This window comes from Trachypithecus francoisi, unplaced genomic scaffold, assembly GCF_009764315.1.
Source record: "Trachypithecus francoisi isolate TF-2019V2 unplaced genomic scaffold, Tfra_2.0 Contig00748, whole genome shotgun sequence".
Taxonomy (NCBI): domain Eukaryota; kingdom Metazoa; phylum Chordata; class Mammalia; order Primates; family Cercopithecidae; genus Trachypithecus; species Trachypithecus francoisi.
Genome location: NW_022680870.1, coordinates 54153 through 72892, shown reverse-complemented (window position 1 = coordinate 72892; position 18740 = coordinate 54153). Strand labels below are relative to the sequence as shown.

General features: G+C 39.8%; 1 long non-coding RNA gene across 1 annotated transcript in view; it reads right to left on the bottom strand.

Moving 5' to 3' along the window:
- Window positions 1-1101: 1101 nt before the first annotated feature.
- Window positions 1102-18740, bottom strand: part of LOC117088373 — a 31823-nt gene continuing 14184 nt past the window's right edge. The window contains exon 4 of the long non-coding RNA XR_004439180.1: window positions 1102-1180. This is a non-coding gene — a long non-coding RNA (uncharacterized LOC117088373). The remainder of the gene's footprint in view (window positions 1181-18740) is intronic.

The window sequence follows — 18740 nt, the reverse complement described above, 5'->3', positions numbered from 1 at the left end:
TACCAATCATAATATGTTTAAATCTGGCAAGTGTGGTTGCTCACGCCTGTAATGCCAGCACTTTAGGATGCTGAGGAGGGTGGATCCCTTGAGCTCAGGAGTTCCAGACCAGTCTAGGCAACATGGTGAAACCCAGCCTCCACCAAAAAAAAACACAAAAAACTTAGCCAGGCATGGTGGCAGGCGTCAGTGGTCCTAGCTACTTGGGACACTGAAGAGGTAGGATCACTTGACCTCAGTGGGCAGAGGTTGCAGTGAGCCAAGACCATACCACTGCACTCCAGCCTGGGTGACACAGTGAGACCACATATCAAAAATAAATAAATTAATTAAAAAGAATATGTTTAAATCTCCCTATGACCTGGAAGCCCTGACTTAAGTTGTCTTGCCCACTCAGATCAAACCAATGTAAATCTTACACACATTGACTGATGCAGGATGTCTCCCAAAAATGCATAAAAGCAAGCTGTGCCCCGACCACCTCGGGCACATATCATCAGGACCCCCCTGAGGCTGTGTGACAGGCATGGCTGTAACCTTGGCAAAATAAACTTTTTAAATTGACTGAGCCCTGTCTCAGATATTTTGGGTTCACAATTAGTAATCACAGGGATTCTGAGTGGAGGTGCCCCTGATTTTGACAAATCTCCTGTCAGTGCTTGATACCAACTTCATCTATCCTTATGGCTCAAACCAATGAGACAATTTGCTGAGACCTGGGGTTCTCCTCCCTCAAGAGAATCCCTAATATCCCCAAATTGGTTGACATCTACAGTTTATTTTCCTGTACAACTTCTTTTATGGAGTTTTGCTTGCTTTCAACAGTGAGGGAAAGTTGTCCTGCTTCCATACTGATAAAAGGCAGGTAACTCCTTTCTGGAGTTTTAGCTCACCTCCAATAGAAAAGGTGAGTTTGAGTTTCTTCTTGCTTCTAAAGTGGAGAAGCAGTCTTCAGCCAGGGCTCCATTCCTAGGTAAGTAGCTGAGTTGGGTTTTATCTGTTTTGTAAATTCTCCTTAATGACTAAAGGCTGCAACTGACAACCAGCTGGTCTTAATATCCTCTTTCTGTTAAAGCATTCTGTGAGCTTATTGTTGGCTTTCCTTATTATTATTCCAGTCTTTCTCCCAACTGATTCGACCAACTCTACCGGCCTCTGAACTGTCTAAAATTCCTCACAGCTGAAAAAAGAAAGAAGAAAAAGCCCTGCACTTGGTTTCTGTGTTGCTTCTTGTTTTACTTTTCTTTCCCCTATTCTCCTTCTCCTTTTCAATCTTTGGTACCAAGAAAAATATCTATAGCGGCTTCTAATGACTTGAACCCCTCAAGATGCCTCACCCCCTTTTTGAAATGCTCTCTTTTCTTTGTGGAGTTTCAAGAGCCATAGGCAGATTCTTCTTAGGTCTAAATCTCTATTTTCAGTATCCCATTATCTTACCATTTTATTTTGGGGGTTCTAGAGATTACCTTGTATTGTGAGAGGATTTGACCTTAGCAAGTGTAATGGCAGATGAGACTTAAAAGTTAGGGTTGACTTAGGACTGTATACAGGAAGTGGCCTTAGCTCTGTGTGTGTGTGTGTGTGTGTGTGTGTGTGTACTATTAATAGTCTAAAAGCAGACTTAAAGCAGGCAGAAAAAAAGCAGAGAAATACAGAACTTATTTGTTGCAGGTTGACCTTTGAGCTCTGAATTTTCCTTGATGTAATTTGCTTGTCAGTTTAGAACATGCATAAGATCATACCTGATGTGTAACAATTTGTAGTATTAGAAAACCTGGCATGCCCTTCCATTTACACAACCACTTGTAAGTGAGGCCCCATGAATCCTAATAGGATGCCCAAGAGATGTTGTTCTCCTTGTCTTTCTTTATTCTTAATTTGTTTTCCACAGTTTTTCTTAAAAGGAGGAACATATATATTTTTTCCCTTGGAAGCTGTTTGTTTAGGATCCTAATTCTAGTTCAGAGATGCATTCTAAAGAGTCTTCTTCATTGCCTTTTCTCTTCAAATTAATCTTAATTGGCTTGTCTGTCCATTTGGGTGAGAAACTTGACTGTTAATTTTATAGATAAATGGGAGACTGAGTTTCCTCAGGTCCAAAGAGAAAACGCATATTGATTCTCTCCCCTGAATGGTATCTTTGGGTGACGGAGGGCTGATTGGGAGTGTCTAGGGTGTTGATGCCCTACAATGCTGCCATGGCCCTAAGGGAACTCTCAACAATTTGATTTTAAAAGTTTCATCCAGGAAACACATATAGGAGCTGGTCACTGCACACTGTGAGCTCTTTTGCAGGTGATAGACCTTCAGAGAGAGAAGCTGAGGCATGTAAGAGGGCAGAAATAACTTAGTGGTGACACACTGTGGAGTCCCATCCACATCAGTACATTTTGATCCACTCCTTAATCCTACCCACCTAGCCACAGCCCTTCCTCCTTTTAAGAAAAAATGTGGAATACAAACTATGTAAGAATAAAGAAAGACAAGGAGAACAACCTCTCTTGGGCACCACGTTTGGATTTATGGTGCCTCCACTTCAAGTGGTTGTGTAAATGGAAGGGCACGTCAGGTTTTCTAAAACTCCAGATTGCTACACATCAGGTATGATCTTATGCACCTTTTAAACTGACAAGCAAATTACATCAAGGAAAATTCAGAGCTCAAACGTCCACCTGCAGCTATTAAGTTCTCTATTTCTCTGCTTTTTTTCTGCCTGGTTTAAGTCTGTTTTTAGGCTATTAATAGTCTGCTTTAAGACTTCACTTTAGACTACTAATATCTAAAGTAAACTAGAGTTTACTATCAAAGGAAACTACTGAGATAAAAATGTACCGTTTTCATCCAACTTTTTCTGTTATTGTTTTTGCCAAGCAATGAGTTTGTATTAACATCTCCTTGCTAGAGTTCTGAAGTAAAAACTATAGGCTACTAATCTTTATATGAGTGTGTATTGTGTGTGTATGTGTATTGCACTTTTTTTTTTTTGTATTTCTGGCCACAAAGCACCAAACGGCTTAAACTAAAGAGTACTCATAAATTTAATAAGAAGCCCAAATGCTTTTCAAGTTCACAAGACTTAAGCAAAACCTTCAATAAGTACCAATAAAACCTACCAAAATTATTGGTAAATCAATATTAGAAATGTCAAGAATTGGCAGCATACATTGTTGTATTTATTGATTAAGCCATTTCATACTTATCCCTGTGAAATACTATATAAGATGTTAAAATTTGGCATAAAGGTTATAAAACTGTAAACCCAGCCAAAATCAGAATGATCTTTGCTTGTATAATTTTAAAATACATAAGACATTAATATCATTATTGCTGAAAAGTCAAATCTTGAATATTTTGAAAACATATAAACGTATATTTAATCATTTTCTTTTTTCCTATATATTTTTTTTGTTGTTGTCGTTGAGACCGAGTCTCTCTCTGTTGCCGGGGCTGGAGTGCAGTGGCATGAACTCAACTAACTGCAGCCCCTGCCTCCCAGGTTCAAGTGATTCTCATTCTTCAGCCTCCCAAGTAGCTGAGATTATAGGTGTTGCCCCCACAGCTGGCTAATTTTTGTATATTTAGTAGAGACAGGGTTTCACCATGTTGGCCAGGCTGGTCTCAAACTTCAGGCCTCAAGTGACTGACCTGCCTCAGCCCCCCAAAGTGCTGGGATTACAAATTCACAGGCTTTAAAAATGGTTGAGAGAAAAATAACTTTAAATGGTGACTACCACAGTTTTTATGAATAATCTAGGTAAACTATTAAAATAACAATGTGATATGGTTTGGTTGTGTCCCCACCCAAATCTCATCTTGAATCTCCATGTGTTGTGGGAGGGAACAACTGGGATGTAATTGAATCATGTAGGCAGATTCCCCTTTCCCGTGCTATCTCACGTGACGTGTTGAGAGATGTGATGATTATTATAAGGGGCAATTTTCCTACACAAGCCCTTTTTGCCTGTTGCCATCAATGTAACACTGACTTGCTGCTCTTGCCTTCTGTCATGATTGTGAAGCCTCCCAAGCCATGTGAAACTGTAAGTTTAATAACCTTCTTTCTTTTGTAAATTGCCCAGTCTTGGGTATGTCTTTATCAGCAGTGTGAAAATGCCTAATACACTAGGTAAATGAAATGGAATAAATATTTAGAAACAAATTTGTCATAATTTAGGATCTAAACCTATGTTAAATATTTTATTAAATGTCTGAAATTTCTAGGTATTTTCTAATTTAAACGTACATGTATTAGTAAATCATTCTTGTTTTACTAATGTAAAGTAACATTCTTGTTACTAATGTGTTCTTAGTAACAGATTTTGATCTAATTCAAAAATTCTTTAATGTTTATATAAATCAAGTTTAAAAGGAACCAGGAAATGAGAGCCATGTTAAAAAAAAAAAAAGTAAAAAAAAAAGGATTTTTTTGTAAGAAGGCTTAAACAAAGGTAATTTTATATGAGAGTCTTGGATGATAAATTTTTTTCCTAAATAAAATGACAGGTTGTTCAAGAAAGATAAATATTTCTTTTTCAAGCCAGAAAATCCAAGCATTTGCTGAATGGCTTAAATCATATCAAGGTTAGTAGAAAACAGAAAAAAGAAAGAATTTTTTAAATATGTGATTATTGACTACAATTAAGGAAAACAGGCCAGGCGCATGGCTCACACTATAATCCCAGTACTTTGCGAGGCGAGGTGGGCAAATCACAAGGTCAGAAGATTGAAACCATCCTAGCTAACACAGTGAAACCCATCTCTACTAAAAATACAAAACAATTAGCTGGGCGTGGTGGCAGGCACCTGTATTCCTAGCTAATTGGGAGCCTGAGGCAGAAGAATGGCGTGAACCAAGGAGGTGGAGCTTGCAGTGAGTGGATATGGTGTCACTGCACTCCATCCTAGGCGACAGAGCGAGACTGCATCTCAATATAATATAATAAATAGAAAAATATAATAAATTCTTCTAGAAATTGAACATTGATATTAAAAATACACAAAACTAAATAATTGGAAAAACACAATTTCTTTAAAATATTAATAGATGTAATTTTAATTTTTAAATTCTATAATCTATTTCTTTTTGAAATTATTCAAATTGCTATCTCAGAAGCTGTACCCAGCTGCTTCGTCTTCCTTCTTTTAGAAGGCCTTGGATGGTAACTCTCCTCTTTAGCATTTGCTGTAGCTTTTTAATTAATAGTCTAAAGTAAATGAGATAATTTTTGAAAAAGGAAAATGAAATATCTTTGGGTCTTATGCACTTGTTTATACGTGTCACTGCGAAGTGATATTTCACTATTAAACTGCATGAAAGAGCATGAATCAATCAACCTAAAGAAAGGGCCAATCAGACTGATAGAAGCTAGCTCAGATTCTTTTTAATTCACATGACTTCAGTAACCTTTGGTAAGATTAATCTGGTAAATTTAATCTTAAAATTCTCCTCAATAGTTTAAAATCTTAAAGCCAATGTTAAATTAAAATCTCAGTTTTTTATCCTGGAAATTTCGGTTATTCAAAGTTAAAATAGCAGGAGTGTAAAATGTGTTTTTGGTGAAGCTTATAAAACACAAATGTGGATTTTGCTAAAGAAAATGTCATTTTTTCCTAGTTAGAAAACTATTCGAGTCACTTTAAAATAATATATATTCTTTATATGTAATATATATTCATATATATACACATATAAAACTAAATGAATAAAAGAAAAAAATTAAAAACCAGGGTACACCTGTGGTAACCAAGAAGATCCTCAATGTGGCTTAAAGGCAAAACCAAGTAACTATTAAACCATAGGATATAATGTAAAGCAATTGCTCCATATTGTAGGTTAGTATCAGATTCTTGAGCTTTACTACAATGAACTCTAAACATAATTACTTTAAGAACAAAATCCTTAATTGTAAATTCTGCATAATAAAAGCACTTGTTTGGGTTGATGCAGGACCTGCAGGTCACTATTAAACAATCACTGATGAGTATATGTGATCCAAGTGCACACGAGGTTATACCTGCAACCAATCTAGTGGACCGGATAAATACCACTGTAAGGTCTATTCACTCTGAGAAGGGGACTACCCAACTCTCCCTACAAAGTATCAAATGGAGCACCCCAGATGAAGCAGTTAATATGCTTCGTATGCAAGCCCTGTGGGACTGGCTTTTATGATGTCTGGGATATTTCTCCAGCAAATATGACTATTTCTTAGGAATTCCCAATGTAAAAAACTGCAATTTTAATTTCACATTGGCTTGAAGATTTTAAACTATTGAAGAGAATTTTAAGATTAAATTTACCAGGTTAATCTTACCAAAGATTACTGAAGTCATGTGAATTAAAAAACATCCGAGCTAGCTTCTATCAGTCTGATCGGCCATTTCTTTAGGTCAATTGATTCCTGTTCTTCTTGTAGAACAGAAGATGGCTTCCTGTTCTGATAGCTGATGACTTGGCTGACACTCACCCCTTACCCCAGCGCCTGGACCAATTTCCTTATATGGTGCTCTCACTATTTTCTTTTTTTCTTTTGTTTGAGACAGAGTATTGCTCTGTCACCCAGGCTAGAGTGCAGGGTGCGATCTCAGTTCACTGCAACCCCGCGCCTCCCGGGTTCGAATGATCCTCCTGTCTCAGCCTCATAAGTAGCTGAGATTACAGGCATGTGCCACCATGCCCAGCTAATTTTTGTATTTTTAGTAGAAACCGGATTTTGCCATCTTGGCCAGGCTGATCTCAAACTCCTAATCTCATGATTCACCCGCCTCAGCCTCCCAAAGTGCTGGGATTACAGGCGTGAGTCACCACTCCCAGCCACTCTATTTTCAATGTCTCTTTTGGTTACTTTTCAAAATGTTCAACATGACATATACCTCATTATTTATTTTAATTGTTTCTATTTTTAGGTTTAAGGGATATGTGCAGGCCTGTTACATGGGTAAATTGCATGTCACTGGGGTTTGTTGTACAAATGAGATCATCACCCAGGTGGGACCACAGTACCCAATAGTTTTCTGACCCATAGCCACTGCATGCCCCTCCCCACTCAAGCAGCCCCAGTGTCTACTGCTCCCATCTCTGTCTGTGTGTACTCAATGTTTAGCTTCCACTGCTTGTAAGTGAGAACCTGGGGTATTTGGTTTCCTGATGCTGCATTAATTCATTTAGGATAATGGCCTCCAGTTGCATCTGGTGCTGGAAAGGAACATGGTTTTTTTCTACGGCTATGTAATATTCCATGGTATATATGTACACATTTTCTTTATCCAGTCCACTGCTGATGGGCATCATATATGCAACTTCAAACTATACTACTAGGCTACAGTAACCAAAATAGCATAGTAGTGTTACAAAAACAGACACACAGATCAATGAAACAGGTTAGAGAACACAGAAATAAAGTCACACACCTACACCTGGTCAACAAAGTCAACAAAAATGAGCAATGGGGAAAGGACTCCCTATTCAATAAATAATTCTGGATAACTGGCTAGCCATATGCAGAAGATTGAGTCTGGGCCCCCTACCTTTCACCATATACAAAAATTAAACTCAACATGGGTTAAAGATTTAAATATAAGACCTTGAACTATAAAAATCCTAGAAGACAACCTAGGAAATACTCTTCTCAATATCAGCCTTGGCAAGGAATTTTTGGCTAAGTTTCCAAAAACCAATTGCAGCAAAACAAAAATAGACAAGTGGTACCTAATTAAACTAAAAGCTGGGAGGCTGAGGTAGGCGGATCACAAGGTCAGGAATTCAAGACCAGCCTGACCACATGGTGAAACTCCATCCCTAATAAAAATACAAAACCTAGCTGGGCGTGGTGGCACATACCTGTAATCCCAGCTACTCAGGAGGCTGAGGCAGGAGAATCGCTTGAACCCAAGAGGCAGAGGTTGCAGTGAGCCCAGATCACACCACTGCATTCCAGTCTGGGTGACAGAGTGAGACTCTGTCTCTAAATAAATAAATAAATAGTAAAATAAAAGCTAAAATGCAACAAGACAAATTATCAACAGAGCAAACAGACAACCTACAGAATGAGAGAAGATACAAATGATGTATCTGACAAAGGCCTAATATCCAGAATCTACAGACAACTTAAACAAATGGAGCTTAAACAGAACCCTTACTACGTATCAGGTTCTGTATGCATAAGCCTCTCTTGGTTCTTATTTTGGTGGCCTCTGTGTACTTACACAAAGAGAAAGAATTGCTATTCCCATAAATCATGGCTTTGAAAATGGTCACAGTTCCCTGGGTGCGCTTACTCATGCCTGTAATCCCAGCACTTTGGAGACCGAGGTGGGTGGATCACGAGGTCAGGAGATCAGGGCATAATGTCCAACACAGTGAAACCCCATCTCTACTAAAAATACAAATAATTAGCCAGGAGTGTGGCATGCACCTGTAATCCCAGCTACTCAGGAGGCTGGCAGGAGATTGCCTGAACCTGGGACGTGGAGGTTGCAATGAGTCTGATCATGCCACTGCACTCCAGCCTGAGCAACACAGCAAGACTCCATCTCAAAAAAAAAAAAAAAAAAAGAAGAAAGAAAGAAAAAAGAAAAAAAGAAAAGAAAATGGTGACAGAAAGTTATAACAGTTGGATGATCTTTGCATTTATGTTAATGTGGTGGTGGCAGTATACGGGGCAGCAACATTTTGTTGTAGGCAAGATGTTAAATTTGATTGTGGAAGAAAGGTGTATGTTATGGATGAGATGTCAAAAGACAGAAGATAGGAGGCATTTGTTCATTTTTCTGGCCACTCAGTACCTTTCAAAGATTTTTGAAATTTATTTGAGACAGGGGCTCACTCCGTTGTCCAGGCTTGAGTGCAGCAGTGCTGTCACAGTTTATTGAAGCCTCAGACTTCTGGGCTCAAGTGATCCTCCCACCTCATCCTCTCAAAATGTTGGCATCACAGGCATGAGCCATACTCCCTGTCCATTTTGAACATTTTTGCCAGATCTAGGAAATTTCTTCAGTTCTTTGGCTCTTTTGAAGTAGGACATGTGACTAAGTCTTGTATCTAAGTTTCACCAATGAAACTCATATCAAGATATTTCAAAATTGATCAACTTAAGGTTTCAAATGGAATTTGTTTTGTGGGCAAGGGTGGAGGTAGAGGTTCTGGCTTTCACAGGCAAGAGTAGTTGCTCATGTACATGTATCAGGTGCAGACAGCACATCCCTGTGTCAACAGTGGCAATTCCCATAGTTCTTGTGCCAGCAGGAGAGGCAGGTGACTTACTCACTATACCTGTCCCATGGCATAATTTTGGGCATAGTTCCTAGAAGCCTAAATGTGAGCCTGGATTTCTATCCCTCCCAATCATTCTGTGAGCTATCTACGTTTTTGGCTTAATTATGCAGAGGCTGGGACTGCTGCTGTCAACGGAAAGCCTTGAATGTTCAAGTATTAAACAATAAAACAGGCCAGGCCTGGTGGCTCACACCTGTAACCCCAGTGCTTCGCAAGGCTGGGGAGGGTGGATCGCTTCAGCCCAGGAGTTTGAAACCAGCCCGGGCAACATGGCACAACCCAGTCTCTACAAAGAAATACAAAAATTGGCTAGGCATGGGGATGTGCGTGTGTAATTCCATCCACTTCAGAATCTGGGGATCTGGAGGAGGCATCTGAGGCCCTAGGGAGAGCGTGATCAAAGCAGTAAAAACATATATCTCCTCCCTTTAATCCCCCGCCCTCCAGCTTTTGGTGTTTTACAGGTATTTCTTTATTGGATGATGATATTCACTTGACTGACTAGTAGGGTAGGATACAAATACAATTGGTATCTTAATTGAATTGGGGAATTGTTTCATTAAAACTGCATAAAACTGGCTGGGTGCCACAGCTCATGCCTGTACCCAACACTTTGAGAAGTCAAGGCAGGCAGTCACTTGAGGCCTGGAGTTTGAGACCAGCTGGGCCAACATGGCGAAACTCCGTGTCTACTGAAAATACAAAAATTAGCTGAGCGTCATGGCCAGCCTGGCCAAGATGGTGAATCCCCATCTCTAATAAAAATACAAAAATTAGCCAGGTGTGGCGGCATGCAACTGTAGTCCCAGCTACTTGGGAGGCTAAGGCAGGAGAATCACTTGAACCTGGGAGAAGGAGGTTGCAGTGAGCTGAGATCATGCCACTGCACTCCAGTCTGGGCAACAGAGTGAGACTCTGTCTCAGGAAAAAAAAAAAAAAAAGAGTATAGGAGAGAAAAAAAAAGGCCAAGAAGTTAGGAAATTCCTGTGAAGGTCACAACCTAAGCCCTCTGGTGTATGGTAGGGTCGAGGGAAGGGTGTTAATCATAAGATTACAGAGAACTTCCCCTCTGCAATACCTTACCTCTATCTCAACAGAGCTACAGTATAAAAATTGGATTCCAACTGAGAGAGCTGAAAGACAGTCTCCATTTAAGAAAGAACTGTTAAGGAAACCCCAACACAAAAGAGAAAACATGAATAAAGACTAGAAGAATTGAAGCTGCAACACTGACAGCACACAATGAACACGGCCTAACTCCTAGGCAGATGAACCTCAAACTTTACACTGAATGTGTATTCACCTCAGTTCCTATTATGGGATACATCATGTCCAGCTTTTTCTAACAAAAATTACAAGGCATGTTGAAAATAAAACAAAACATCTTCAAAAAAAAAAAAAAAAAAGCATTGAAACCAGACCCAGATAAGGCAGAGGTTTTGGAATTATCAAGCTGTGACTTTAACATAACTGTGATGACTGTGCTAAGGGTTTAATGTAAAAAGTGGACAACTTGCCACAAAATTGGCAACACCAGATGGGTGATATGAGCATAGATATGGAAATTCTAAGAAAGAATCAACAAGAAATGCTAGAAATCAAAGATACTGTATTAGACATAAAGAATGCCTTTAGTGGTCTCGCCGGTAGACTAGGAAAATCAAGGAAAGAATCAGTAACCCTGAAGCTGAGTCAACAGAAACTTCAAACTGGAAATGAAAAGAGAGAGGGGAAAAAGTGAAACCAAATATCCAAGAACTCTAGACGATTACAAGGTGTAATATACATGTAAAGAGAATACCAGAAGAGGAAGACAGAAATGACCAACAGAACTATTTGAAAATTAATCACTTACAAATTTTCTAAATAAATGGCAGACCCAAACCACAAGTCCCAGAAGCTCAGAGAACACTAATGAAGATTAAGTATGGAAAAACCTACCCCTAGGCATATTATATCCAAACTGCAGAAAACAAAAGACAAAGAGAGATTATTGAAAGAAGCCAGAGGGGGAAACCACCTCACCTAAAAGGAACAAGGAGAATAATGACAACGTATGATATTTCTCTTCAGCAATCACGCAAACAAAGAGTAAAATGTTTAAGTTGTTAAAACAAAAAACAAAACAAAAAACCACACAGCTAGAATTTTGTATCCAGTGAAATTAGCCTTCAAAAGTAAGGGAAAAACAAAGACTTTCAGAGACAAAAACTTATTTACCACCAATAGACCTACATTTCAAGAAATGTTAAAAGAAGGTCTTCAGAGAGAAGGAAAATGACATAAATCAGATATCAAATCATGGCCAGGTATGATGGCTCACGCCTGTAATCCCAGCACTTTGGGACTCTGAGGTCAGGAGTCCGTGACTAGCCTGGCCACATAGTGAAACCCTATCTCTACTAAAATAAAAAATTAGCCAGGAGTGGTGGCATGCACTTGTAATCCTAGCTACCCGCGAGGCTGAGGCAGGAGAATTGCTTGAACCCAGGAGGCGGTGTTGCAGAGCTGAGATAGCGCCATTGCACTCCAGCGTGGGTGACAAGAGTAAGACTCAGTCTCAAAAAAAAAAAAAAGAAAGAAATTACAAGTCTTTGTAAAGAAGGGAAGAGAATGAAAAAGTCACTTGTGGAGGAATAAGATAAGATTTTTTAAAAACCTAAAGTATTATATTGAATTATTAATCAGGAATAAACTAACTTTTCCTGTATCTATTCAATGTTCTACTGACAAAAGATTAGAAAAGAAGCATTGAAAGTGTCTCTATTTGCAAAGTTTCTAAGGTTCTACTTGCTTTTTACAAAGTTTTTTTTTTTTTTTTTTTTTTTACAGACAGGTTCTTGCTTTAAAAAGATAGCCTCAAACTCCTGGGCTCAAGCAATCCTCCCACCTCAGCCTCCCAAGTAGCTGGGACTACAGGTGTGTGCCACCATGCCTGATAATTTTATTTCTTGTAGAGACAGGGTCTCACTATGTTGCCTAGGCTTGTTTTGAATCCTGGTCTCAAGTGATTCTCCCTCTCAGCCTCTAAAAGTGCTGGGATTATAGGAGTGAGCCACCATGGCTGGCTTGTTTACACAGTAATTCTAAGCCATATACAATACAGCCACAAGAACTAATGAGTGAATCCACCAAGGTCACAAGATGAAGGCTAAGACATAAGAAACAATTGGTCAGGCATGGTGGCTCATGCCTGTAATCCCAGCACTTTGGGAGGCCAATGTGGGCAGATCACCTGCCATCGGGAGTCTGAGACCAGCCTTACCAACATGGAGAAACTCCATCTCTACTAAAAATATAACATTAGCAGGGCTTGGTGGTGTGTATGCCTATAATTCCAGCTACTAGGGAGGCTGAGGCAAAAGAATCGCTTGAACTTGGGAGGCAGAGGTTGCAGTGAGCCAAGATCAAGCCATTGCACTCCAGCTCGGGCAACAAGAGTGACACTCTGTCTCAAAAAACAAACACACACACACACACATTCTGTTTTCCTATATCAGCAACAAACATTTTAAAATAAAGTTTAAACAAAAGCAATTCCATATATAATAGCCTCAAAACATAAAATATTTAGGAATAAATCTTACAACAGATGTGCAAGACCAGTATATGGCCAACTGAGGCACATAACTGAAAGAAGACCTACATAAATATGAAGACAGATAAAACAGTCAGGGCACAGTGTTTCACACCCATAATCCAAACACTCTGGGAGACTGAGGCTGGAGGGTTGAACCCAGGAGTTCAAGAGTAGCGTGGGCAACATGGCCAAGCCCCCTATCTACTAAAGATACAAAAAATTAGCCAGGTGTACTGGCAAGCACCTGTACTCCCAGCTATTCAGGAGACTGAGGTGGGAGGATGATTTGAGCCTGGGAGGCAGAAGTTGCAGTGAGACAAGCTCTCACTGCTGTACTCCAGCCTGGGTGATAGAACCAGACCCTTTCTCAAAAAGAAAAAAAAAAAAAGATAAACATATTTATGAATCTGAAAATTGAACATTGTTACATTTCAATTTCCCAAATTTGTCCAAGCATAGTAAGAGCAGACTTTGAAACATAAACTTAAGAATATCCAAAGCCTTCTAGATAAGAAGAGTCGAATTGGGAGGCCAAGGCGGGAGGATCACCTGAGCTCAGCAGTTCAAGACCAGCCTGAACAAAATAATGAGACCCCCACCTCTACAAAAAAAAATTTAAAACTAGTAGGGCAGGGTGGTACATGCCAGTAGTCCCAGCTACTCAGATGGGTGAGGTGGAAGGATCACTTAAGCTCAGCAGGTCAAGGCTGCAGTAAGCTGTGATCATGCCACTGTACTCCAGCCTGTGAAACAGAGTGAGACCCTCTTTCAAAACATAAAAGAACAGAGTTGTAGCGGACATATACAACTTGGGTGAGAACTTAGGAGTTAGCCGTTAGCTAGATAATGTGATATTGGCACAGGCAGTCACTGATGAGCTTTAACGCGCCACAAGAATCACCTAGACTTCACTGCTGCATCCTGCCCTAGAGTCTCTCAATTAGTAAGTTTGAAGAGGAGGCAGAGAATCTGCTTTTCTAAAAGATTCCAGGTGATGATATGAGGTTAGATAACTATCACTGAACCAGAACAGAGATGAGAATAGACACAAGTTTACACATCAATATAGCTTTTGATAAATGTGCTGAACAAATCCAGTAGGAAAAAGAAGTTGGGTTTTATTTTGGGGTTGTTTGTTTGTTTGCTTTATGTAGAGACAGGGTCTCACTATGCCACCCAAGATGGTCTCAAACTCTACTAGGATTATAGACAGGAGTCACTGTGCTGGCCAAAAACCTTTTTTAAATGGTACTAGAATAACTGGATATCCACAGAGGAAGAAATGAGTCCTGACACCTACTCACCCACATCTTAAAAATTAACTCAAAATGGAGATAGAACTAAACAGAAAAACAAACATTACACAATATCATGAAAATATAGGCAAAAATCTTTGCCACTTTGGATAGGCATAGATTTCTAATAATGGACACAAAACCTACAAATCATAAAATGGAATTTATAAACTGAATGTATCAAGTTAAAAATGTTTGCTCCTTGTGAAACATTGTTAGTCAAGTGAATAAATAAGCTACACTCTGGGACTCTGTAGTCCCAGCTGCTTGGGAGGCTGAGGCATGAAAATTCCTTGAATCCCAGAGGTGGAGGTTGCAGTGAGCTTAGATCCCTCCACTGTACTCTAGCCTGGTGACAGAGTGAGACTCTGTCTCCAAAAAAAAAAAAAAAAAAAGAAAAGAAAAAAAGAAAAGAAAAAAAAAGAAACAGAACTTGTGTCCAAAATAAAGAGCTTTTACATTGAAACATAAGATATTAATGTGATTTTAACAAATACTCCAAGACATGTAGATGCCCAGGAAGTGCATGTAGTGCAATGAGTGCTCAGGATCATTAGTAGGAAAGGAAAATTAAAAACACAATAAGCGCCAGGTGCAGTGGCTCACACCTGCAATCCCAGCACTTTGGGAGCCTGAGATGGGCAAATCACAATGTCAGATATCAAGACCATCCTGGCCAACATGGTGAAACCCCATCTCTACTAAAAGTACAAAAATCAGCTGGGTGTGGTGGCCCCCCTATAATCCCAGCTATTTGGGAGGCTGAGGCATGAGAATCACTTGAACCCAGGAGGCGATGCAATGAGCCAAGATCATGCTGCTGCACTCCAGCCTGGTGACAGAGCGAGACTCCATCTCAAAAACAAACAAACAAATCCCACAGTAAGCTACTACCAGCTATGAATTTTAATAACTAAAACTAAAAGGACTGACGATAACAAGTATTGGAGAGGATATGGGGGAGGAGGTGAATTTACATATTGGTAGTGGAAATGTAAAAGGGAATAACTACTCTGGAAAAACCCTGGAAGTTTACAAAAAAGTTAACCACACCCTTATTACTTCTCAGTTCCACTCCTAGGAACACAAAATCTATGTCCACCTATAAATATGTAAGCAAATTTTCATACCAGCTACACTCATTATAGCCCTAAACTAGAAAGAAACAACCCAGAAGGCCGTCAGTAGTTAAATGGATACAAGGGGCCGGGTGCGGTGGCTCAAGCCTGTAATCCCAGCACTTTGGGAGGCCGAGACGGGCAGATCACAAGGTCAGGAGGTCGAGACCATCCTGGCTAACACGGTGAAACCCTGTCTCTACTAAAAAAATACAAAAAACTAGCCGGGCGAGGTGACGGGCGCCTATAGTCCCAGCTACTCGGAGGCTGAGGCAGGAGAATGGCGTGAACCTGAAAGGCGAGCTTGCAGTGAGCTGAGATCCGGCCACTGCACTCCAGTTTGGGCGACAGAGTGAGACCCGTCTCAAAAAAAAAAAAAAAAAAAAGGATACAAGGATGGTGCTATACCCATACAACAGAACACTTCTTAGCAAAAACAAATGAACTACTGATACTTGCAACAATATACATGCATCTCAAAATCATTACACTGACTACTGGCAGAAAAACAACAGAGTACATACTGTACAATTCCATATTTATAAAAATCTACAAAAGGGGCCAGGCACAGTGGCTCACATTGTAATCCCAGAACTCTTGGAGTCCGAGGCAGGTGGATCACTTGAGGTCAGAAGTTTGAGATCAGCCTGGGAAATATGGTGAAACCCTGTCTCTACCAAAAATACAAAATTAGCTGGGTATGGTGATGTGTCTGTAGTCCAGCTACTTGGGAATCTCAGGCAGGAGGATTGCTTCAGCCCAGGAGATGGAGGTTGCAGTCAGCCAAGATCATGCCACTCCACTCCAGCCTGGGCAACAGAGCAAGACTATGTCTCAAAAAAAAATTCACGCCTGTAATCCCAGCACTTTAGGAGGCCTTAAGTGGATCACCTGAGGTCAGGAGTTCGAGACCAGCCTAAAAATACAAAAATTAGCTGGGTGTGGTAGCATATGCCTGTAATCCCAGCTACTCAGGAAGCTGAATAAGGAGAATTGCTTGAACCCAGCAGGACAGAGGTTGCAGTGAACCCAGATCATGCCACTGCACTCCAGTCTGGGTGACAGAACAAGACTCCATCTCAAAAAATACAAAAAGAACAGAGGCAAAACAACAAGTGAACCACATGGCATGTCAGAAGACAGAAAGGACTAAAGGAGAAAACACAGCTGGAAAGGAGCCTATGGAAGGCTGGTATGAGGGGATGGCTTACTGCAAAAGAGCCACATTTAGGAAGAGACCTGAAGGCAGTGTAAGGAGGGAGCGTGTACTGCCAGGTCCCATCGTAACTCTGTTTCATATTTTAAGGAACTGACAGGCTGGTTTTCTTACTTGCCTATTTTACATTCCCATTAGAAGCATGTGAGTATTACAATTACTTCCAGTACTCAGAACGATTTGTTCTACTTCTGTTATTGTAGCCATCTGGTGGGTAGGAAGTAGTACCTAATCCTGGTTTTGAATTGCATTTTCCTAATGACAAATGTTGAGCATGTTTTCATGTGATTGTTGGCCTATTGCCTATCTTCTTTGGAGAAATGTCTATTCAAATCCTTTGTCAATTTCTCACTGAATTGTCTTCACTGAGTTGTAAGAGTTCATTATGTATTCTGAATACTAGACCCATAGATGTGTGATTTGTGCATAATTTGTCCCATTCTGTGGATGGTTAACCTTGCTTCTTTTGATGCAGTTTTTAATTTTGATGAGGTTCAACTTATAGATTAGGTCTCTCCTTACCTCTGCTTGTGCTGTGAAACCATTTGAGAAGATTTATTCCTCTATTTCCTTGTAAAAGTCATTTATCTTTACTTCTTACAATTAGGTCTTTAACTCATTTTGAGTCAATGTTTACATATGGTGTAAGGAAAAAGACTAACTTCATTCTTTTGCATGGAGATATCTTTTCTTCCAGGATCATTTTTTGAAATGACTATTCTTTCCTCCATTGACCTGAGTTGCCTCCCTTGTCAATAAACAATGAACCAAACATGTTGGACTCTTGATTCTACTTCATGAATAAGTGTGGGTCCATCCTTATGTCAGTATCACAATCTTGATAACTGCAGCTTCCTAGCAAGTATTGAAATTGGAAAACATGAACCATCCTACTTTCTAGGGTTTTTTTTTAAAACCACTTTATTATACTATGACTGATATACAAAAACCCATATATATTGGATGCATACAACTTGATGACTTTGGATACACCCCGAAAACTATCAACACAGTCCAGGCAATGAACATATGTATCACTTGCAAAAGCTTCCTCCTGCTCTCTTTGTGTGTGTGTATTTTGACAGCACATAAGTTCCACCCTCTTATGAAACTTTTAACTATGGTGTTACAACAATAGGTACTCTGTTGTACAGTAGATCTCTAGGAGTTTATCATCTTGTATAACCAAAACTTTATACCCTTGACTAATAATTCTGTCTAGGAAAACTGGGAGATATTAGCCAGCAAACTTCTAAAAGGTTTTCTTTTTGTTTACTTATTTTGGCAATTCTGACTCCATTGCATAGCTGTATATATTTTAGGATCCACATGTCCATTTCTGTCATAAAGCCAGCTGAAACTGATAGGGTCACAATGACTCTACATCAATTCCAAAGATACGACTACCTTGACAATATTAAGTGTTCTGATCCATAAATCTGGGATGTCTTTCAATTGTTTAAATGAAATATAATTTCATTCATGATATTTTCCAGTGTTCTCTGTACAAATGTTACACTTCTGTTAAATTCATTCATATATATACATTGTATGTGCATATATATGTTGTGTGTGTGTATATATATATATATATATTATTTGATGGAGTCTCACTGTGTCATGCAGGCTGGAGTGCAGTGGTACAATCTTGGCTCACTGCAACCTCTGACTCCGGTTCAAGCAATTCTCCAGCCTCATCCTCCTGAGTAGCTGGGATCACAGGCATGCACCACCACATCCAGCCCAATTTTTGAATTTTTAGTAGAGACCAGGTTTCACCATGTGGCCAGGGTGGTATCGAACTCCTGACCTCAGGTGATCTGCCCACATTGGCTCTCAAAGTGCTGGGAGCAGGGATTACACGAGTGATCCACTGTGCCCAGCCTCATTCCTATATATTTTTATGATACTATTATAAATGGATTTTCTTAACTTTGATTTTGGAATAATTGCATACATACATAAATACAATTTTTTATAATCATTAATTCTTCTAATTGGTAAACAAATTTATTAGCCATAATACTGTGTGTGTGTGTGTTCTTGGCAGTGGTGCAATCTCAGCTCCTGCAACTTCCACCTCCCGGTTCAAGTGCTCAGCCTCTTGGGTAGCTGGGACCACAGGTGCATGCCACCACACCCAGCTAAGTTTTGTATTTTGGTAGAGACAAGGTTTCGCCATGTTGCTCAGGCTGGTCTCCAACTCCTGGCCTCAAGTGATCCACGCACCTTGGCCTCTCAAAGTGCTGGGATTACA